This window comes from Panulirus ornatus, chromosome 3 (assembly GCF_036320965.1).
Source record: "Panulirus ornatus isolate Po-2019 chromosome 3, ASM3632096v1, whole genome shotgun sequence".
In the NCBI taxonomy this organism is placed as follows: Eukaryota; Metazoa; Arthropoda; class Malacostraca; order Decapoda; family Palinuridae; genus Panulirus; species Panulirus ornatus.
The window spans coordinates 4911108-4935539 of record NC_092226.1 but is presented as its reverse complement, the minus strand read 5'-3'; the positions used below and the strand labels follow the sequence as shown (position 1 = coordinate 4935539).

The 24432-nt window shown below is 39.0% G+C and overlaps 1 protein-coding gene across 1 annotated transcript in view; it reads left to right on the top strand.

The window, feature by feature from the left end:
• Positions 1-24432, top strand: part of heca (hdc homolog, cell cycle regulator) — a 188422-nt gene that overhangs the window by 113395 nt on the left and 50595 nt on the right. The window contains exon 6 of the mRNA XM_071683023.1: positions 144-24432. This exon is cut by the window's right edge and continues 50595 nt beyond it. The gene's annotated coding sequence lies outside the window, so the exon portion shown is untranslated. The remainder of the gene's footprint in view (positions 1-143) is intronic.

Here is a 24432-nt window from a genome sequence, read left to right as displayed (position 1 = left end):
AGTAAACAAAAGAAATGCAACTTGTTTCTTTAAGCATATCTTCCTGTAATTGCTGGAACTGATATTTTTTTTTGTGTGAAATGATTGAAATATTCATTGCCAACAAAGTACTAAGGAGTGTCTTCCTTTTTTCTTCTTCGCAGGGCCAATGGCAGTCGTGAGGGCACTCGAGTACACAACCCTCAAGGTGTCATCGGAGAAGAGTGTGTATAGTGAACTAAAAGGCATCAACAAGTAAGAAGTTGTGTGGCTGTTGTGGAAGTCATCATGGAGCAAGACAATGTTAAGACATGGGTTGAACGGAGAGAGAAACGTCTGTAGTCTTTTCTTGGAGAGAAGTGAGAAATATTTTTGGAGAAAGCAAGTTGAAATTTTTTTTGTATCTCAAAAGGTAATTGGAAGTCGTCCAGGCTTGGAGAGACCCTGAAGTATGGTTGAACATTCCACAAGACGTTCTTTGTCTAACTTCTTTCAGTGGTGGAGTTGGAGGTAACCGGTGGAATCCCTCTGGAAAAGGATGAAGATGGATGTGCCGAGGGTTTAGAGGGATGGAAGGAAGGAAGGAAGGGATGGATGGATGGAGGGACGAGAGAGAAGTTTGGAGATCAGTGGATCCTCGCCCTCGAGGACGCCACTGAGGAAGACTTGGAAGATGGACGACTTGACGACAGGGATGAGACATCAGAGCATCGGCACTTTTTTTTTTTTGGATGAAGCATTTTTTTCTTTTTTTGTGTGTGGTAAATACTTTTTGGACAGAAAACAGAGTCTTGTAGTACCATCAGGGCTGTGTGACATCAGATCTACAGTGTTGTCCTGTGCAAAGAAGAAGCTCCATTGACGTTGGTGGCAGGAAAGTGCTTGCGTGGGCAGTTTGGTGTTTTTGTTGTCCAGTTAAGGTGTCTGGCGGGGAAACAATATAAACATTGTAAACAAAAAAAAAAAAACTAACCCATATGGATCGGGGAAGTATCTTTTTTGCTTTTTTTTCGGGTGTCCACCGGAAACTTGTGGACGGGTGTAAATACATAGAGATTAGTCGTATTTTAATTGTGTGATCTATTGTGCTGTCTCCAACTTTACTCCGTAAGTCCGAATTTCGATGTTTCAACGTAGAAATAGTCAAAGATTCCTTGCTGACATAGATCCAGAGACAAAAACTCAACCCCGTTTGAAATTCACCAAAACTATGAGAGACGACAGAAAACAAGGTGTGTGTGTTTGTGTGTCTGTGAGAACGGATGTTGAGAAAACATTTGGAGGCGGGAAGACCTATGGTATGGAGTGTGGAGGGAAGAAAGGGACAGGTGAAAAGGGGAAAAAGTTGAGGAAAACAGGACTGAAGGAAAACAGTGAAGGAAATATGGACAGCAGAGGAGGAAAGTTGGAGGACGGACAGGTGAGGAGAGAAGCATGTGTTGAGATTTTGGAGGCGGGAGACCTGAAGGGAAGGAGAAAAGGTGTTTAGGTGTCTATATAAGGAGAAGTGTGGAACTTTTGGCGTAGAACTGGAGATCAGGAGAGGAGGAGGCCAGCAGGAGGAACAGTGGAGGATCACGGAGTGGGAGCGGAACTTCAAAGTCGTGTTGTTCCCGGAGGAGGAAGTAACACTCAGCTCGAGGAAGGTAAGGCCGAAGTCCACAATCGTTTTGAAGAACTGGGATCGAACACTGTGGCATGGAAACTTGATGCAACTGGCTATGGAGACTGGAAGAAAATTAGCGAGGAAGAAGTTATAAAAGAGGAATCCATTGACGGCTACCATCGAGATAGAGAAGGGCAGTGAGAAGTGTCACCCAGGAAGAGAGCGAGAGGAAGATAAGCCAGTAGTATAATCCAGAGGAGGGGAAGATGGAGGTCCTGAGAGCGAGACCTTCGGAGGAGAAGACATCGTGGAAGGTGTCTCTACCCAGATGGCGTCTCCGGCTATACTGACCACCACCACCACCACTACCATCGTCAGCCCAGCTGAGAAGGAAGAGGAGGAGACCACCACCACCTCCGGATGTGGTAAGAGAAGAAGAGCCACAGGACCACTACCACCGGACCACTCCCTTGTGGTCCACCTTGGCCTCCCGTGGTCTGCCGTTTCCTGGCCTCCCGTTGCTTGCTGTTGAAGCTGGACTGTTCCAGACCTCTTACGGCTGCGGTCCGGCACTTGGTTCTTTGTGCGTCATCTCGGCCCCCAAGCAGATGACAGCAGTTTCCTCTTGGAGGGATAAATGCCTGTAAGTTAGTTCAATGTGCACTCTTTTCTTTGTAATGTAGCTCCTAATGAAGTATATTTCCTAAAATGACAGTAAATCCGCTTGTTTGTAGGGATGAAGAATTGATACATTTTTTGACACTCTCCCGTATTGAATGTGTAAGGTTTTTTTTTCTAGTAGCTTCAGCAGGCCAGTGTGGAGGCTTCTGCTCTTGGCTACTTTACTTTTAAAAAGACCGAAAATGAAAAAAAAAGAAAATTTATAATCAAAAAGCATCCATAATATATCTGGCTGCGACAGCGGTTCATTATACGTATATTTTTTTCTATTGTGATTGTTGAAAGGAATGGCACCGTAGCCAAACGCGGACGTCTCCACACAGAGCCTCCGTTTACGCAGGAGAATTGGTTAGGTCGCCGAAGAAGTCGGGTGAGGAGGGTACCAGTCGCTCCTCGGTGTTCAGAATCACTCAGAATATTGAGAAGAAATCCGTCGAAATAAGATTCAAAACTCTTGAAAGAAAGTTCAAAACTCTTGAAAGAAAGTTCAAAACTCTTGAAAGAAAGTTTAGTCTTTATGAATTAGTCAGATGAATGGAAAATTTTTTTTAAAAAGAACAGCTAATCATATGCATAGGCATGATAAATGATTTTTTTTTTTAAAGCTTCATGTAATTTAGGAAGTGATTGTATAACCCATTTGTCAGCTCTGACTAAATGGGCTGTCAGAATCAACCAACCAAACCAATTTCACAATGTGGACCAATTTGCTGATTGTAGTGTGAAGTGTAAGTAGCCTGCAGAGATAAGATCTCAGGAAAACTTAGATAAGGAGTGCGTGAGACGCATTTACTTATAAACAGTACCATCCCAATACAGACGGAGAAGTCTTGAAGTGACTTCCCAAGCCTCTAGACTTTAAGAACAATGGCCACTTGATGGCCATTAAGAAGATGAAAAATATATCTCAACCGAAACTTAAAATATCCAGTTCCGTGAGCACGACGGTACGGCTCTTGAGGAAGACGGTACAATCCTAAAGGAAGACGGTACGACCCGTATTGCTCAACCATCGTATCGCCGTGCTAACGGTGGGAGATAGAACGAGACCCATACATGATGATCCCAGAGGAGGTGGGACATCCCGGTGTTCGAGTCCACCTGCACTCCCCCAGAGTGTCCAGTCCCCAGTCATTATCATGCGTATATATTGCACTTTCCTGGTTATATAAGTCAGACTACCCTAGAATGACAACTACCTTAGAATGGCATCCATTTTCTTTTAAGAGAAATAACACAGACCAAGCTATTATATTTCGTATGACCAAAGCTGTTTTATCAACGCGCAACTTTTTCTCATCGACTACATATAGATTTATCAATTATAATACAAGAAACGCTCACCAATCAACATGTTCAACCGGTATTGAAAGATGTTAAATTAAACATAAAGTTCAAAACGTCTCATCCTGTCATGTGTAACTCGTAGAATTGCACTTTCTTGGGGTCACCATTCCGCTGTTTTTAGCTTAACTAGTCAATGCAGAATGGTGTACAGCCTCGGCGAAAACAACAAGAGTTTCTTTCCCTTATCCTTCTAACCATCAGGATAACTTTGCTGGTTTAAGAAATTGAGAATTGAATTATAATATCTATTTTTGTGCATTCATACATTCAGTAGATTTCTCGAAGTTGAATCTACTTTCAGATCGTTAAAAAATATCACCACCAAACAAAAAACATAGGCACCAACCACTCGCCTTGGGGCAAGTGCGTATTATTCGTATAGTATTGACTGCGGACTTGAAACCCAAGGGGAGTGCGAAACACACGGGACTCCGGGATGTAAGAAATCACAGTGAATGTCCCCAACGGAAGGGAGGACTATTATAACTTGAACGAGTCTACTACACCACTTTGTCGTCTTGCCCAGTTCGGTATGAAGACTATGACCCGCCACAACCTATTTGTAACCGATGGAACCCAAGGACTTTGATCAAAAACTGTGCGACCTTTGTGACCTTGCATAAATAATTTGTCTTGATCAATTATTTTTCCTTGTCGTGGTGTGAAACTGCTTTAAACCTATGGTGGTTCTCCTGACCTGATAACTGTCAGACGGAACAGTTTTGTTTTATTGACTTAACTAGAGGAAAAGACTAGCGTGACCTGATTTGACCTGACCTGACCTGACTTCTTTGGCCCAGACTCCAGCCCTTGTGTGCGTTGTTAGGATAAGCTATTTGGTACCTGATACTTGTGACCAAACCAGCGATTGTCAGTATCTGTGTAGGGTAAACGATTCGTCACCACACGAGACCTAATTTGAGAGAGAGAGAGAGAGAGAGAGAGAGAGAGAGAGAGAGAGAGAGAGAGAGAGAGAGAGAGAGAGAGAGAGCAATCACTAATGGACAGTAGGGTGATAAGTATTGGTGCTTCTTGTTATTCCTAGTTGTAATAAAGTCTAAATCAGTGTCTGCCCTCGACAACTTTATTTCCACTGGTAATAAGTAAACGATCTCCAACTTTTTAAACAAGGTTATGAACATTTTGCCCCCACCCAATTAAACAAGTTTCTTACTCTGTTGTTTCCTTGCGAAGCAACATCATCTCAGTGTGTAGTTTGTGTGTGCGTATGTGGCCCGTGAATATCAGCAGATAATTTCGTGATGGGTTCATGGAATAGTCATTTGAAATTTGGGTGTTGGTTGGTGTACTGAGATGAATGTGATGAACACTCAAATTAGGTACTTGTGTGGTGATCAATGAGGAGACGAGCAATTCTAGGCCTTTGTAGTTTGGCATGGTGAAGAAAGAACAACAAAGAATTTAGAGAATGAGGGGGGGGACATCATCCATGATATGAATGTGATTTTTTGTAACGAAAGGAAAGCTTTCATTTGAGGTTATTTTTTCACATTTTTGATAGTTGTGTGTTGGTTCATACAACAGTTTGAAACACCTTAAGGGGAAACTATGAAATTTTAGTTCTGGTACCGCACTCGGGTTAGATCTGCTCTCTCCTCTTAAAGAGTCGCTATCAGCTGTGTTGTGTCGCGAAGAAGAATTGGCTTTCATTTCAGCTGGGTAAAACCCGGACAAAGGTGCCAGACCTTCGATTCCTTCCTGGGCGAAGTGTTTGAAGCAGAGGCATCAGATCCTCCGCCAAGCGACTTGAATCACGTGTCTAGCGTTTTGTCCGGGTTCTGCCGCTGCTTGTATAGGCTACTTTCCTCGGCTCAATTGTGAATATAGAGTAGGTTATATGCGTAAGTTAACCAAGGTTAAGGCTCTTGAGCAAGACCTTGTTTGCTTTGCTGAATTTGATAAATTAATGGAAACAAAAATAAATTTTCGAATTAGACTGTGCCTTGCTATGGATAAATGGAAAAAAATTGCTTTGTTTTTTATTTTTTATCAAATTGGCTTGATTTGTATTTACATTATGATTTTTGGAAAAATAAATTTACTTTTGTACCCCCCAATTGGCTTGGTATTTTTTATTAATTCCATTTTCTTTGCTTCTGAGGATCGCCTTTCCTCGGTCACACAAGGAGGGAGGCGATCTATTTACTGTTGTCACTCAAAATTTTGCAACATACTTTATCAAAAATGAAGTCTATTATATTGTGCCTTATCCATGGTGTGTTTATGCAGAACTTGAAGAGAAGGATGAGTGAAAAATATATCTGAAAATTGTGACCAGCAAGACCCAACAAAGAACATAGGTATGTTGGCAGACACTTAAGACCATGAGAAGTTTATGGTTGGTGGAAAATTTAAAGAAATGATAACATCAGGTCAATGAGTTGCTATTCATGAAATTGTAGGTATGGTGGTTAGGAGACCAACTTTAGAGAAAATGTAGCCCAGAAGATATATCTTTAAAACCAACTTAAAGATGGAAAGGTAAAGTAGAGCGAATGTTGTAGAGAAATGAATGAAATAAGATGAACAGAAAAAAAAGAGTAAGACATCAGGTATTAAGATCTTGTCAGGAAATGTCCATCAGTTTATGTATTTACTATGATATCCCTTTTAGAAAATTGTTACTAATAAATCAATATTTATTTCTGCTCAGAATAGTGCTGCCAAGACGCATCAATTACTGTTGAACTAGATTTGTTTTATCTGATTCTGGGGCCCAGGGGAAAAAATTGAATTGCAGCTGACTGCAGAGCAGAATCTACTGCAATGTAGTACATTTCCAGAGAGCCATTTTGACATTTAAAAGTTGCAATAAGATGTAGCGAGGTACACCAGATTTCCTTGCATTACGGATGGAAGGAATAGATCGACGACACCGGTAAAGGCGCGCACTCGGCTAATATCAGTACAAAAAGGGGCGTTACGAACAAGAGGTATTTGGACTGAGTAATGAAGTAATGACCAACTTGGCAACTCAACCTTTCACACACACTTGGCAACTCACACTTGAAACACACCACCCACGTTAATTTTTCATTCTAGAAAACCGTCAATTACATTTAACATTATTTCCTAATTAACTCTTACTTAATCTTTTGTCTTTTCTCTCTTTAGATAAACCAGTTACACTCCTTTTAAATGTGCTATTATGTTCACTTGTCTGAATTTCTTTATATCTTGGTCAGCCTATCGACACAATCCACTAATGTTCCTATATCCAAAACCTCTAATATTAACCACACAAAACACAGTTTTCCTCTCTACCAGGAGTGATCGTTCCCAGAAACGCCCACTCTTTAGTTTTAAGCATTAGTAGAAAATGTAGATGATAACACCAACGACTGAAAGTTTTCCCCAAGAGTTTTCCATCATCTTCATGAAGTCTCGCTCACAGTTGCTTTCCTTTTTATGTTTCAAGTCTTCAGTATGATGATTTAAAAAGTCCTGAATATGATGAAAAACTCGCTTTCACGAATCGTTTTTTCTTTCTTCATTTTGAGCTTCTTTTTTTTTTTTCCTTGACTTTGTCTTCCTGACAGAGCAAAAGGGTGGAGAACCCCAGTGAATAGGTTTAAGGAGGTTAGATGATAGGATTTTATTCATTATTGCTACGCTTTACTAAGCATTTGATTAAGGTGTCAGATGCTTCGTAAAAAATGTGGCGATAATATCTTTTTGAGGAGAAAAAGTTACTACTACAGTCTCTTTAACATTCACTCATTTTTCATGTCATTTCGAAACATTTTGAATAAACTTCTTAGATGTTTCAAAATTAATGTGGCAATGATATAGAAAAGAAAACAGTTCCATAGAGTTACACATTATTGCCACATTGTAAAACATCTATAAGTAGATCTAAAATGTTTTGAAGATGTCTGTCTGTAATATTCTTAAAAGTCATTTGTATGAATGTAAGCATTTACTGCGTTGCAATACATTTTTACGTGTAGCCTCTCACACCTTATGAAGGTATGCTGACGTAGATGCTGAGATTGTCTGGCAGTATCGCCGAAGGAAAGACCTTCACAGAAGCTCTGGGGAGATCCTGGTGCACTGACCTCGATAAGTTGTTTTAAGATTCTACTGTTGGTGAGCGAGGGGGTTGTTGGAAGGGGTGGGATGGTGAGTAGATAAGGCGGTGCTCAAGAAACACACACATACACCCACACATTATATAATATATATATATATATATATATATATATATATATATATATATATATATATATATATATATATATATGTATATATAAACACACACACACACACACGTATAGACGAATATACTGAGATTTCAATGACACGGTAGGCACAGACGTGTTCAGCATAGGTTTGGCGATGTCGTGTGAAATTTGCACTAGAATTTGGAGAGAGAGAGAGAGGGGGATTTAGATGAAAGATTAGGTGGAAGAGACTAAATTTTGCGAAAGCTCAGAACATTCTAGCGATGTGGTGATTTTGTGGGAAGATGGGGAAAACCTTGAAGTATAGAGATAAGATGGAGACGAGGGTTTTGGCGAGGGGAGAAAAGGAGACGGAGAGAAATGAGTTAGAAGGGCTTAAGGAGAAGAATTAGAGAAATTAAGATAGATATTGAGGTCTAGAGATAATAGCGGATGGAGATATTGGTAAAGGAAAATGGAAAAGGTTAAGATAGGGAGGCAACGGAGATAAAGAGACTGAAGTTGGGATAAGTGTTAGAGATAAAGGAAGATAAAAGTGGGAGATAAGAATGAGAGAAGACGGCGAATGAGACAGAGGAAGACAGAAGTTTGGAGGAGAGTCAGAGACAAAGGAGACGCAGTGAAGGAGAGACTCGAGACAGACAGAGAGAGAGGAAGGTGGTGAAGTTTGAGAACATGTCCCCAGATTCTGTGAAGGTCTTGCGGCAAGATAATTGTGTTTTAGCTTATTGTATCTTTCCTGCATCGTGCTGTGGTGTGTGCACTCTCAGACCACCAAATCCTCATATCTCATGCCTTAGAATTACCAATCTTATGCCTTAATATCCATATTGCCAGACCTAATCCCTAATCCCAGCTGTGAAATTACTTTACTTCAGGGCTTGTGCCATCGAATCTTTTTTTTTTTCTTCAAAGTTCACAATAATTTCCCTCTGAAAAGCACTAATCCCTAATCATAGTGACTCTAATTCCATTTTTGGTTATGTACTGAACATTAACTGCAACATCTGCTTGATTCTAGATCTTAGTTATAACTCGGTAACCTAACCCCATTTTCTTTACAATAGAGTCTGAATATTTTCTTAGACAGTGCAAGCTTGCTTAGATGGACCTAAGAGTTTTTGATTTTTTGGAACGACGATATATATATATATATATATATATATATATATATATATATATATATATATATATATATATATATATAGTATGAAGGGCTTGTTAGTTTTTGTCGAAATGCTGAAAGTTTGAAGAGAAATTAGTTATGTGCAATGGACATTTTTATTTTGCCTCAGTTCTGATGTAGATGGAATAAGGTAACGAGACGTAGGCACCTATAGACAACACATGGACAAGTTAGAGGGTTGGATATCACAAGACTTCAGTGATGTGGAGATTAATGAAGAGTTATAGAATATCCTTGATGATTGCAAAGGCTGTACACACAGTGAGAATCTATATGGTCACAGAATGACTTTGAACACTTGAAGCAGGAGTTCAGGTTGATTTTACTGTTGGTTACACGGTAACGCTGACGACCCGAATGACCATGGTAGTCGTTGACAGGCTCGTAGCCTAGTTAGTTGGTTGGTTCTTTCTGCTTCAGGCCTTCATAAACTGCCAGGGTCATTAAGGCCCAAAGCGTCATTTTGGAACCACTGGTCGAAGCAACTCGAATCACCTTCTTCAGGTGTTTAAGGTAATTCTAAAGACCATACAGGCTCTCACTGGATGTATGGTCTATGCTGGAGGCCCGCCTAACCAACCAACCAACCAAATGATGACACTGAACTGAAGCCTTGTAGGGGAAGGGAAATATCTTGGGAAGTGAATGTAGCAGACCAAGGAGTCTGTGGAGGAGATGAGAGACAGAGAAGAACAGAAGGTGAAGAGTAAACAGAAATGATGGAACTGTATAAAGGTCGGAATAAAACAACAGAGGAATGGTGGAAACTATGCCAAGGTTAGAAAAAAAGAGAAAAAGACAAAAAGTACTGAATTGTGACTTAAAACTTTTGAGGGTTATGGCCAGTCGGGAAGAACTGCATGAAGATACATATCAGGAGACGGGGAAAAGACGCCAGAGAGGAGAGCAGAGACATGTGACGTGAGGGGAGGATGCAAGCCTGTGTAGATAAGTAATGAAAGGGGAGAATCTTTTCTAAGATTTCAAACAGGTACCTCGCATTAGTTAATGATCAGGTCAAGCAAGTTTGGTTATAAAGTAAATGTGGTCAAGCAAGTTTGGTTATTCAGCTGTAAAGTAAATGTGATCAGATCGTTTGGTTATTATAAAGTAAAGGTATAAGGAGTAATATTGTTGATTAATGGGATACAATGACTTAAAAAGAACAGAAAACATTAGGGAGAAACAGAATCAATTAAATGAAAACTAAATGAAAAGTAAAGGTAATACAATAAAGATGTGTAGTTCAACGTTTAGAAAATGTTTAACAACATGATTGCAGAACAAACAAAGAAATACATCATTTAAGTGAAAAGGAACATGTTACGATATTGAAGATTTAAACCAATATGCAACAGGCCTCAAACTTGCACTGTTAAGGATATTAATTTCAAGACTTCTATTAAACACTTATTACGTCCAGTGGCTTAACATACACATATGGTTGTTTAACATACACGATTCATGTAAAGAAATTTTTTTTAGTTAAGTTTCCCAAGGCACAAGGGTGGAAGCAATGTTTATTGTATATGTATTGGTTGATGTTTTCAAAGATTTTATTTTTGTAGTGAAGTTATGCTTGGTAGCGAATGACAGCGAAAATATTAGGTTGAATGTTCTTTGTTGAGTATAGAAAATGGGAAAAGTTGGCTGAAAATGGATCGGGATTTAAAAGAAAAAAACTAGTCATGGATCTATACTTGGGACTAGTGTTTTGATGATATTCCTGGTGTGAGGCTTCGGCCAAAGAATATTGTGTTGATAGATGATGATGTTGAGATGGTAGAGAGAGAGAGAGAGAGAGAGAGAGAGAGAGAGAGAGAGAGAGAAGGTTACTGAGACGACTTAGAGGCGAGGAAGAGTGAGGTAGGTAGGAAATTTGAGCTAATTAAAAAACAGCGAATCTTTGCGGTGGAATATGAGTAGTTGTTTACTATGTACGTCTGATTTTTAATGTAGACGGTTAGATTAATTAGCAAAGCCAGTTTAGCAGTAAATAATTAAGGATTTTTTTTTTAATTATTCCCAAGGCCAGTTCTAGTATTAAAGTCTTCAGACTAGTATATGTTTTCTCATAAATTTCATATCTGTCCCTATATCTTCAACTCCACCGACCAGTTTCCAATGGAAAAAATATATCTCAACTTTTTTTTTAATTCGTACGTTTTTTTTTTCCTCTCTTTTTCAAGGTTTTCTACTTAGCGGAGAACGTAGATTGATGGATGTTTAGTTTTTGTGGTGATCTAAGGGAAAAGGAACAGAGAGAGAGAGAGAGAGAGAGAGAGAGAGAGAGAGAGAGAGAGAGAGAGAACAATGGCTTCAGTTTACCATCTGAGATAGATATACAAAGTCTTGTGTATGGGGACAGGAAAGTGTTATCCGTCCACAGTCATTGATGTTGGGAATCTCTAGTGATAGAATAAGGAAGTAGACGTTACTGATTGGGAGTGCTAGGAGGAGATTTGGCGAGAGTTGTGAGTGTATTGGGGTCGTCAGTAAGTCTGGGTGGAGGCGTGTGTCCGTGTGTCTGTGCGTCGGTAACCTCTTAACGTAAAGCAGGTAAGGCGTCAGTAATAGTCGTTAATATTGGTGTAACAATCTATGCACCCTAACAATCTATAGTGTGGTTTCACCTTAACTATTGTATTTTACTTTACGCATTCCTTTATAATTTCACGCGTTACATATACCCAATCTATCTTCTTGTATAAAATTGTTTTAATTCAATTTTTAAATTTTTCCGTTGTTTCACTTTTTTTTTAATACCTACATTATCTTCAATTTAATTTCATTTACTTACATACCTGTTCTTCATTAACTACATAATTTTCATCTTTGACTTAGTTATTCCTCACCATTAAAATGATTTTGCCATTTTCTAACCCATATTCCATATACATATATTTTTTAACCTGGTTGTAACCAACACTTTGATTTCCTACGGGCGGGCTTGGGCAAGCCATCTTAACCCCTTTTGTACATAGCGTAGCATTAAAACGTCCGCTGTGCCCACCTGTGTTTATGACTAAAACATTACCCTGTGATAGATATATATATTTATATATATATTCTGATATATTCCGCCCTATTATATTCCCAACTCGCTTTGATTTTTCCTATTGTAAAACACTGTCTTCCTCCTTGTGCCAATTATTTTTTCTTCTTTTTTTTTATATGTATGTATATAAATATGAAATATAAAAAAAGAAAATGGAAGAGGGAATCATGTTCCATAGATGTTTAGAATGAATTTTTTTTTTTTGTGAAGGATGTTTTCGTGTGATCCCAGAATGCACATATTACATTAGATCGACAAACAGCAGGTCAAACATGCACGATTCTGAACCAATTTAGGCGTAGGGAAAAATGTGTGTGTGTGTGTGTGTGTGTGTGTGTGTCAGCAGTAGTATGGACGCTGCGGGAATTTCCTTATGTAAATTTATCCATTGTACATCAAGTGTTGCGTTACATGTGAAAGGTATTCAGGAGAGATAGGGTGAGTTAGTCTGTATGTAAGACCGTTCAAGAGAGCACGTTAAATGTGTATACGCGTACGAAGTCCTTTTTTTTTCAAATCCATTATTTTTGTGTTGAGAAATGAATTGAAGGTCCACTAATAATGTAAGGCAGAGAAATCATGTAAAAGAAAAATATTTTTTTGTTTCTCCCCTATCACTCGAGAGTAAGGACATACACACCACAGTTTTGTATAGCACGAAGTTACAACGACCGTATGACTGTGTGATTACTATAAGCATAAAGGTGATATTAGTTCTCAGCAGAGTTATCGTACACGGAGCCAAGTTGACCCACACACTACTACTACTACTACTACTACTACAGTTTTAGATGGTTAAGGTGTTCGAACACGCCCGGACATTGTTGCTAGTCAATCAAGACACTGAATATCACTCATTTCCACTCTATTAGTCCGTCCGGCAAATTGAGGAGGTGAGAGGTATTCCGTACTTGGACTATTATCTGTAAGACTCGGATGGCAGGGCGTGTTTTAGTCTTAGGTTTAAAACAATATATGCTGTGAAGAAATATTCATTTTCTTTTTTTTTTTTTTTCTAATCGAAAGGGAGGAGGGGGGACTCGTATTGGAATGCGTCCCGTGACTCTCAACTGGGAACAGTGAGGCTAAATAGTAGAGGCTATCGCAAGGAGGGGGACGATCTAACTGAAGTCTTTATAAAATTAAAATCAAGAAAAATGGAATAAAAAAAAAAGATATTTATATATACGAATGAGGCTAATCTATGATCATTACCCATCTGGCAACCTGACCAGGAATTGAATGAGGCTATTAATAATTTTCTTGATCATAGATTTCTAAAGAAAAAAAAAATCTTACGTTTGTTTAGTTATAAAGTAACAAGAAGAAGTAGAAAAGTGACACAAAAAGACAAGTTGATAAGAAGTCAATAGAAGTGTTTGGTTTTTGTGTTGAGGGAACATTAATTTTGCAAGACATTGTACGAAAGCTTAATGTTGTCAGAAGCAGATTGAAAATTATCTGGAATTTTAGTTTTTTTTTTTTACGACGCAATGATTAATCTAAACATTGGAGATCATTATACTGAAATGTTTCAGCTCGAACCGCCACGCTGGCGATGGAAGAGGGGCGTCAAAGCCCCTAGGAAAATTTTCTTTTTTGGAGAACATAAACATTGGAATTCATTTGGGAGTGAAAGGTTTGCCGAGTACAAAGAAAGATTAATGACATCTAATTAATGGTGATTAACACGTGATTACTGTGAGTCTACCCGTCTCTGGTGTTAGATGGCAACTAATCATTGTTAGTTGACACCTGATTATTACATCTCGAAGCTAATCAGAATTGGATGACTAATGATTCGTGTTGGAAGACCACAGGGACGGTGTTAGATGGCCATCTAATCACTGTTGGAGACCTGATTAGTGTTAGAGGATTTCCTAATCAATGTTAGACACCAGCTGATTAGTGTTAGGCTGTTATGTAAGCAGACCAGCGGCCATGACCCCCTTCTCGTTTTCACTCAAAGGGTCAGTTTTCAGACGTCATTCAAAATACCCCTGGGGGAAAATTCACCCTTAAGACGCAAGCACGAGGCAGGGGTCACTGCCACTGGTCAAGTCTTTGGTATCTTGACCTTTTAAAGAACACTTCAAAACGCCACCATTTAAAAGTAAATCAGTGAACCAATTGAGCGCAGACAGTATTTAGGCGAACAATCTTTTAACACAATCTTCAGCTCTAAGTTAAAATTGAACTTGTATCGAGAGAAAGACTTAAATCACTGGGCTGTGCGATACATTACATAAATACTTTTATAATATTTTTTCCCAGTCAACGTTTCTTCAAGTGTTTTTTTTCATCGATGTTTTGTGTGTCAAGAACTCTTTGATTATGTATTGTGTAGGAAGTAGTAGTTTAAGGTTAACAATACAAAACAAAAAATTTCAATTTAGTGTAAGGTTTGGCCAAATGGGGAAGCTGGGTGATGGTGGGTGGGTGGGTTGGATTCATGGGTGGTGAAACACAAGTTAAAAGGACATAGTAGAAGCTACTGGGTTTATAATGAGGAGGAGAAAAAGAAAAGAGTTGACAGTGAGTGAAATGGGTTTAAGAATGAGGATAACGTTGACGTCAAACGAGAACGCGTAGGGACTCAAGAAAAATAGGGATAAAGGATTGTGATTGGACGAGTGAGAATAATTGGTATAGGTAATGGAAGGTGGTGGATAATTGAAAAGAAGGGTGTTGGGTGATAAAGTGTCAGTGGATGTAAGAAAATGAATATATGATTTATTGGGTGAAGATGCAGGAGAAGTAACCGAGCACCTAGTTTGTATAAGTGTGTGTGTGTGTGTGTGTATGTGTGTGTGTGTGTGTGTGTGTGTGTGTGTGTGTGTGTGTGTGTGTGTACATAGAAAACGGCAAGACAAAGAAGTTGTGGAAGATAAGAGTTGGTTATGGAGTTGTAGGAGTGGACTGTGGAGAAGGGTAGAGTGAGTGAGTGAGTGAGTGAATGGATGGGTAATCTGTGAAAGATGTGCGTGAATGATGAATAGGTTAATGGAGGGTAGGACCGAGTGGGATGGTGAAGGGTAGGAACGAGTGGGCTGGGGAGCTTGGGAACGAGTGGGCTACGGAGGGTAAGAATGAGTGGGCTGGGGAACGTGGGAACGAGTGGGCTGGGGAGAGTAAAAATGAGTGGGCTGGGGAGCGTGGGAATGAGTAGGCAGGGGAAAGTAGAAATGAGTGGGCAAGGGAGCGTGGGGACGAGTGGGCTAAGGAGGGTAGAAATAAGTGGGCTTGGGAGAGTGAGAACGAGTGAGTTTGGGAGAGTAGAAATGAGTGGGCTAGGGAGCGTGGGAACGAGTGAGCTAAGGAGGATAGAAATAAGTGGGCTTGGGAGAGTGGGAACGAGTGAGCAGGGGAGAGTAGAAATGAGTGGGCTGGGGAGCGTGGGAACGAGTGGGCTAAGGAGGGTAGAAAAGAGTAGGTTGTGAAGGATTAGTGTTGTGGAGAGTGGAGGTTGAGTGGGATGAGAGTGGAAGTAAGTGGGACAAGTGTGGGAGTGGGATAACGTGTGGGAACAAGAAGGATAAGGAGAAAGGAAATAAGTGGGATAAGGAGAGTGGGTTTGAGTGGGATAAGGGGGATGGGAACGAGTGGATAAGGAGGTGTGGGATTGAGTGGGATACAGTGAGTGGGGATTTGAGTAGGACAAGGATGGTGGGACTGAATGGGACATGGAATGTGGGAGTGAATGGGATAAGGAGTGTAGGAGTGCATGGGATAATAAAGACTGGGGAGTGTGTGTGTGTGTGTGTGTGTGTGTGTGTGTGTGTGTGTGTGTGTGTGAGTGGAACGATGTTGGGACATAGAACATCAGAGCGAAGGATGTGGATGTCTTCGTGTGGTAGGATCACAGAACCTAAGACGAGGCGACGGCGGCGTTGAAGGAGGAGGAGGAGGAGGCCGTTGTAGGATACGATGGAAGGAGAGAAAACGGAAGAACAACACCAATTCATGATGATAATAAGAGTGTTGTGGTGGTGGCGTGGGTGGGTGGCGTGGGTGTGGGCGGCGGGGGTGTGGGTGTGGGCGGCGGGTGGCTTCGTTGTCCCTACCAGTACAAATATGTGATAATAACACTACCGTGGGTGGGTTTGTGGGGGTGTGGAGGGGATTGTATGGGAGCCAGCAGTACCATGGGAGGGAGCTTGTCTATGGAAGCACTTGCCATGGGAGAGGGGGGGGGGGTGGGTGAGCGCGTGACGGCCAGAGCCTGGCGCCTTTGCGTCACATGACCACTGATGACGTCACCCAAGGAAGCAATCCAAAGATAAAATTTGAAAACGAAAAAATAAAAATAATAATTATAATAATCAAATCTGTTTGTCGACAATGGCGCGACGGTTGCCAGGTTGTGTTCAACGTGACCTTTGACCCGTGGACGGAGAATCATTCCCTCAATTCGACTATATCCTTCATTAGCCAATTGCAGACCTCAGATTGTATGACGTCGTACGACTGAAGGCTGGTGATTGGTTAACGTTGGGATTCATTCGAGTACGAGCCGAATGTATCTATTTTTTTCTCCGAACTTTGGCCAAAGGATTCGTTGGAGGATTAAAGAAAATGGGAAGTTGTGATATCTCTCTTCAATGCGTGGGTACTTCCTCTTTTTAATTTAGAAATATAGATGACTTGATGAATCAAAGGGAAGTGAGTAAAGGGATGAACGTATGTTAGAATATATACATATATATAAATATATTTTAAGTGTAAATACAATCAATATGTGAACTTGCATCTCCGTGCAAATTATCAAAGACTTAAATCTGAAACGGTTCTCGAAATTTCGAAGCGATTCATTTAAGATTCAGAACTGATGAGAGAAAAAAAATAAATACGAAAACATATTTGATACATGAACCAATCTTATAGATAAGTTATTGATCAATAAACATATAACACATATAGTTCAGTACATTTGATAGTTTGCCATATTGTCATAGGTTAGTATTTTTGTCTCTAATTAATTACTAAGAACAAAAAATCTTTAGCGGGAGGGGAGAAGAGGAGGAGGAATGGGTAGGAGAAAGGAAATGAGGCTGGCGAAGCAGTACTTGTAATCAGAGTAGATCGTCCCCCTTAACAAAGAGGCTACTAATAATAAAATCGCCATAACCAAAATGGCGAGAAGGTCCAGGCCAAGAAAAAAAAAAAAAAATGTTCCCGAGTTCCAGGTTTGAAAAAGGTCGGTTTTGTCGACAGAAACTGATATTACATGAAATTGATATTACTCACTTTTAAGATCATGACTATGTGTTGGTTTTTACGAGTTTTTACTAATATTTCAAGAGTCTGAAAGTATTGTTTTGAGTGTTAAGTTCAACTACATGTTCTGAGATGGATCTGAAGAGATTTAAGATTCAAAATTTGGTTAGTGTGATTGTAATATTAAAGTTGGATGTAAACAAAGAACCTGCTGGTGGCAATATATATATATATATATATATATATATATATATATATATATATATATATATATATATATATAAGCGCGTTGTAAGCATTGAGAATTTTTTTGGAAGATTAACGACGGATTTTAGTATAATTTTTGTATACACAGACATGAATGCGTTGAAAGAAAATGGAAATGAACGGTACTTGGTCTTGCAGTTTCGAACCTGTGAATTCGGGACAGATTCGTCTAGACTACTCGTCACCTGTATTTTTTTTGTTTTCCAATTCTTTTTCAAGCGGTGATTTTGAGAGTTGAGAGTCACGGGTTTACATGACCGATACAGTTACTTATGGTTGATGGATTGAGGTGAGGGGTTTGTGATGAATTGGTGTGATAAAAGGCTGTGTGGTTAGTGAGATGATCTGTCCAAAGGACACATTTATCAGACATGTTGAAGTTCGTGTCACAAGGTCGTAGGTAAGTTAATGAAACATTCAAAGGAAAGGCAAACATTACGAAAAATATTTAATCAATGGAAAATTGTAATCTCAAATACCTGATCTGAAATTAAAGAGAGAAACCATAATATTGTACAATATGCAGATATTTTAAAATGAATTCTTGATATATATATATATATATATATATATATATATATATATATATATATATATATATATATATATATATTTTGCGATTACTAGATATTCTTCTGATGAGAGCAATGTCGAGGTTTATGACAAATGTTTTTAAGGGAATTTTTAAGTGTTTTCTGGTTTGTGGAAGATATCAGTGATGAAGTACTGAAGTAAGGACGGCAGGAGTGCTGTATGATGGATTCCATAAGTTATCCTTCATAAACGTGAGTTCAAGAGGTTGTAAGGGAAGTGTTCGAGTGGGACTCAAGGAGTGAGCTGTAGGGGGGGGGGGGTGTGACTGATGGGGAGGGGATGGGGGGGGCGCTTCAAAATAAGAGGAAAGTTGTAGCGACAAAAAATGGTAAAGCTGAAACGTTGATTGCTTAATTAGAATACTATTAATTTTAGGGTGTCATGGGGATCATTAATTAGGTTTAATCATCATGTTTATCATGGGATATATATATATACTACATATATATATATACATATATACATATATATGCATATATATATACATATATATACACATGTAAGGTTACGTTTAACGATACTTTGTACCTGGAAGATGTATATGTTAATGCGGAGAGTCTGAACCTTTCGATGACTTTCCTTAAAGCTCATTTGTCTTATGTCTTTCTATACACAAATGAGCTTTACAAGATAGTGGTCAAAGGCTGATGTTTATCCGCCAAGAACTATATATATTTCCCAATAATGAATATATATATTCATATATATTTCAGAAAATACAAAATACAAAAATACATATATATATAGATAGATTGTGGTTCTCGCCATATACCCCGCCAACTTAACGCACAATGTGGAGAAATTGTTTTTTTTTTTCTTTTTTTTACCAAAAAGAAATTGCTTTGCGGGTGTGAACTCATTGCGAAGTGATGTATAATCTTTACCACGTAATATATATATATAAAAAAAAAGATCTCGAAAATGAAAATTTTCGTAGATGGTTCCCCACAAAGTAAGTGTGTTTGAAAATGATTGGAGCAATATTGTTGTTTTTTGTGGAAATAATGCCATCAGTATTATCAACAACTTAATGGATTATTGTTATTATTAACAGCATTGTTCATGAGTATGATCACCTAAGCGTTGATATAACCACACTTGAAAATTGAGAAACAATACATTTCCTATAAACCTCCATAGAGTATATAAACTTGGATCGTAATGGGAGAAATGTTGTCGATCGCTTTACTCGAGTCTATCGTAAATTATAATAAAATTCATACAACCAAAGAAAAATATTTACAATGAGAATAATACTCTTGGATTTTGACTAATTCATGAATTGTGGATTATGATAAGTGTAAAAAAAAAAAATTTTTAACAGGGATTTAACATTGATTTTCACATAGATAGATACAAGCAAGACGGATATGGACGATTAACATGCTATGTTAGGAGGGCGAAGTGAGGACGAAGCGAGCGGAGCTTGCTCAAAAGTTAGACAAAAAACAGCTTTATGGAGTTTTATCAGTAATTAACCGTGCCTTCACACCTATTGCTCGCGGCATATGGTGGGAGTCACAACTCTTAGATTTAAGTAAATTATAAGTAAGTAGTTGTTAAGAACTAAAGTAATAATAGCTCTGGGGTGGTAGAGTTAGTACTTGATCGAGGTAGGAGCTACGCGCGCGCGCGCGGGTTGGCCTCCGAAAAAGAAAATGGGATACGATCTAAGACTTGTGTTTTCGGGGCCATCCTGAACCCGCACACGATTTGGATAATCTCGAAAGGAGTATCGTACTTACTGGTTAACCAGTGAACCAACAGATTCTCGGATAACTTAAAATAAAAAGGAAAAAAAAAAAGATAAAAAAAAAGGAAAACTTTAAAACCCCGGTTGCTGAGCTAAATCTTAAGTTAGCTGTAAGGTAACTTTAAAGCTTAGGTCGTAAGTTAGATTTAAGGCCAACAATTTGGGCTCTGTGGTCGATAGACGTATACCTCTAAATCTTTGTTAAGCTAAGTCAACCTGAGTTTGTGAATAAGATAAAAAATAGAAGTTAGACCATGGTGTTACCGATGACTTTCTGGGCCTCGTGTAAGAGATAGTCACATAATGATGGGTTCATCTGCACACTCAGCATCCTTATACTCTGGTGTGTGTACTCAGGCAAGGCAATATTCTGGAGGCATACATGTATATTAAATATCTTTTTTCCTCTCTCTACATTTAGGATTGTATTTGTTAACATCTGTGATTGCATTTGATTACCTCTGTGATTGTACATGTCGATATTTGTATATATTTTCAAGGAGAGCAAGATACGTTAAATGGATGATTTTTGTTCATTTCTTTGGCCGCGGATTTCTTCTATCTGATTGCCTTCAGGATATTGCTTGGCCTGAAGTGGAGTGCGTGCGTGAGGGAAGTGTGTCCTCCAGTATGAGTGGGTGTTGAGTACCTCCTATACTAACGTCTTGCCATGAGTGCACGAGTGTTTCCAAATCCGGCGTCTCTCGAGTGCACGTAGCGAGTGTGTCATCCGGTGAGAGTGGATGCTGAGTGTCTCTCCCTCTGAGTGTCTCTCGGACGAGACCGGAGTGACTACCAAAAACGCACATTCTGAAGCGCAACAAACCAGAGTCCCTCGCACAAAGTTTTGACGGTTCGTACCGGGCGTTGTGATGTGGCCTGGAATTCTAACTAGCGAAGTTAGTTCCACAAATTTGGACTTAGATGAACAAGGCGTGATCTAGAGAGCTCGTAGCCCCCAGGCTTTATGACCCTACTCTTCCTCTTCCTTCCCATTCATCCACCACCCTAGTCTAACTAGTTCTAGAGGTGCCAGGAGACTAGAAGACTCTCTATCCTCTCCTGGTATGTCTAGAAAGAACGTCTTTTGCCATAATCGACTGTCATAGATCTCTCTGTGTCTCTGGCTGTCGAGCTTCTAGATGACGCCAAACCGAACCTTCCTTATTCTCTGATGATGTTAAAGCTGTGCAGGCAGAGCGCGCGATCGTCCACCAAGATCCTCCCGCCTGTGTTGACCCGCGGACGGCAGGACCTTCGTGGCAAGTAAGAGCCTCTTCGTACATTTTTTAAGTCCATCGCATATCGTAGGTGCTAGTTGATTTGTTATATTCCTTTCCCCCCCACAATCCTATCTTCCTTCCTTCCTTCCTTGCTTGTTTTTTCCGTGAATGTGGTGCTTCGTGTAAAGTGAATGTGACATTTTAAGGGGATACTTTGGGATGTATAGCCAGAGGGACTTTTAAAAAAAGCGAACCAGATTGCGCTGAAGAAGACGTATTATGTGATCAATCGGAGACATAAACTTTTGTGGGAATAAACACCTAACACTCCAGGAAGTAATATTAATTCAGTCAACAAGAAACATATCAAGAAAATGAAAAAAATCGTAAGTCGATTCTAGTCATGAGTTCGTACAACCGAAAACGGCTAAAGAGCAGGAAGAACTCGTTCCAACGCCGTTAAGAACAACAGACTAATATACATACATATTTATACATATACATGCGTGAACGGAGAGAAAGAACGTGACCAAATACATGATGAAAAGTTGTGAGACGTCGAATACCACGAACGTGGTCAGGAAACAATAGAAACTGCAGCTTCTGCGATACTTATGTGGCTGTGAGCATCAGAACCCAAGAACAGTGGTGTTGTCTTCTTAAATATACCGAGGAAATTTAAGACATTAGTCCTCAAGTCTCCTGAGGGGTTGAACTATTGGACATTGAGTAACAGCGTGAACGTTTAGGGTAAGCGAGTTGAATAAGACTTAATTGGCTAAATAAGTCTTGTGTGAAGTACGAGGAATATTACTATACTTTCTTTCCTTCATGATCAGTAACTTGAGATGACATTCATATAGTTCCCCGTCAGAGACATGAGGAATATTGTCTTTTATTAAGTATTATAATATTCGTATGATAAAACTATGTAATTTATAAAGCAGACGGCGTCGTGAGCAATAAGAAAAGTCAAAACTCGGGAAAAAGAAAGGTTCATTTTCCAGTATAAAAAAAAAAGAGCCATTTTTCTTCCCCTCCCCCACCGCGCCCCATGACTTGATATCGCTTGCTTACCTCGTCCCTCAAAAAATATTTAGCTTTAAGGATATCTTTTTTCTCTTTTTTTTTTGTGAACCTTACATAGCTTAAACTTGTTTTGTCTTCCCTCTTTTCTTGTATTATTTGACGTAGCTTTAAGGATGTGGCTTCGTTTTTTTTTTCTTCATAATTAGTTATTAAGGAATGGTAACCAGCTGGAACATCCCAGCCTTCCAGTGTTAACATCAGCCCACCGACCGCCCCCCCACCGTTGCCAGCTCAGCGCGAGACACCTTTTTCTCTTCTGATTTCCCAGTTCTGGGTTATCAAGTCCTCTTAACCGTCATCTTCCATTTGGCGCCCTCGGTTGTTTTTTTCTTTTTTTTTGATATTTCTCTATAGCAGATGACGTCAGTAACTTGTAGAGGTTCTTTAGTCTTACTCTCTGTCTCTGTGGGCGTCGCAATTCACAACGATGATGTGCTAGTGTGTACAAAAGTTCTTCATTCGTCTCTGGATTACTACGTGCTGTACAAACCATAATTTCATGTTCAGTGCAGGATATTCTCTCTCCTCATTTAGCCTCTTCGAGAGTATGCTCATATATAATCGATACCTTCTTCTTTGTTCATGAAAATTTTCATCCCTGCTCTCCCAAATCTAAAATGAAAAAGAGAGTGGCCATATATCACACAGGAAGGTGAGGACTGTTCTAAGCTGGTTAACCTTTGAGCCGACAAATGGGGGCATATTTCACACATTAACCTGAAGTCTGTTTCAGCGTTTTTTTTTTTGAACTCAGCTGCTGCTGCTGCTTAGACGATAATTACCAGTAGTCATATCCTATTTCTTTTTCTTTTTGTATTTTCCAGTGGACTAATTTGTTGTGATGGCGTAGTAACCGCAAGGAGCATCAAAGTCCTGAATGAAAGTAGACCGAAAGATAATAATTGTGTTGACGTATGATGATTCATTCATCTTTTTTTTCTATATATGTATCAATTTTCTGTACGAGAAGAAAGAGTTAGTGAAGAGTTATATATTAATGAGCGTGGGAAGGTTTTGATGTGGACTAGGGAAGTCTTTATCTGTACGGTTACCAAGCAGATATGAATACTGCTTGTAGGTGAGTTTACTAGAAGAATTGTTTCGGAAAGTCACCATATTTCTTTATCCTTTTTTAATTTCTAAACTCTTAGTTTTTATTTTTTCTTAAAAAAATTAAACTACTGTCATTTACCGGGATAAAAACTAACTTTTCATTAGTTTTTCATTAGTAATTTACGTATAATTTTACTGCTGACCTGGCGAAGGGCCGGTACGCTTGATCCAAATTTTGTGGTCGAAGTATGTAGCAAGGTAATGTAATTTCTTCGATTAATCATAGTAATTGTTTATCATAGCAGCGATACCTTGTTTCGGTTGTGTTTTGAGGGAACTTCTTAAAAAAATATTATTGTAGTAATAGAATGAATATACCCGAAGGAAAAAAAAGGAGATAACGTTTTTATAAAAGTGTACACAGTAAAATATTGGGGGAGATTTTTGGACACGGCATTTCGCTAGCTTGTCCTCCAGCGCTGTGCTGATGTCACAGAGGACGGAATTATGATAGAACAACACAAGAAAAACCAAACCATCCTAACCTAACAGTTTTAGATCATCATTATTATTATTTTTGGGTTAGATTAGGTTTGTTTGGTTTTGTGTCGCTCTTAGTCAAAATTTTGTCCTGTGTGACTTATCACCATAGTGAATTGTTGACAAGCACGCTGACTGCCGTACTGAGAATTTCCTCCATATTTCAGTTAATAAACACGCGGGCTTCACATACTCTTACCTTCATGTATATATTCTAATAAAATAACATTATGTGGAATTCTGTCAAAAACTAACCATAGATAAGATGTCGACGTTGATGTAAAGAATTACCGTAGCAAAGTATGTACTTTTGCCACAGCTTTCGACCACAATAGATCTATCAAGCTTTTTATGTAGTTTTTGTATATGAATTTTTGATTGACAAAAGAAAAATTTTAAGTTTTTATTTCGTTACTTGGATTTTTTTTTTCAATTTGTTACAATCATGAAAATCTTAAATTTGAATGAGAAAAGGCTGAGTATAACAAGGGAAATGATCGTTTTGATGAATAATTCATACCTTCTTGGTGACCGTATTGATAAGCCTGAGCCATGGAATAAATAGGTGTGTTGTAGGTGAAAACCAGAATGACCAATTCGCGACTGTTGTTAGTTTTGAAACCAAAGAAAAACT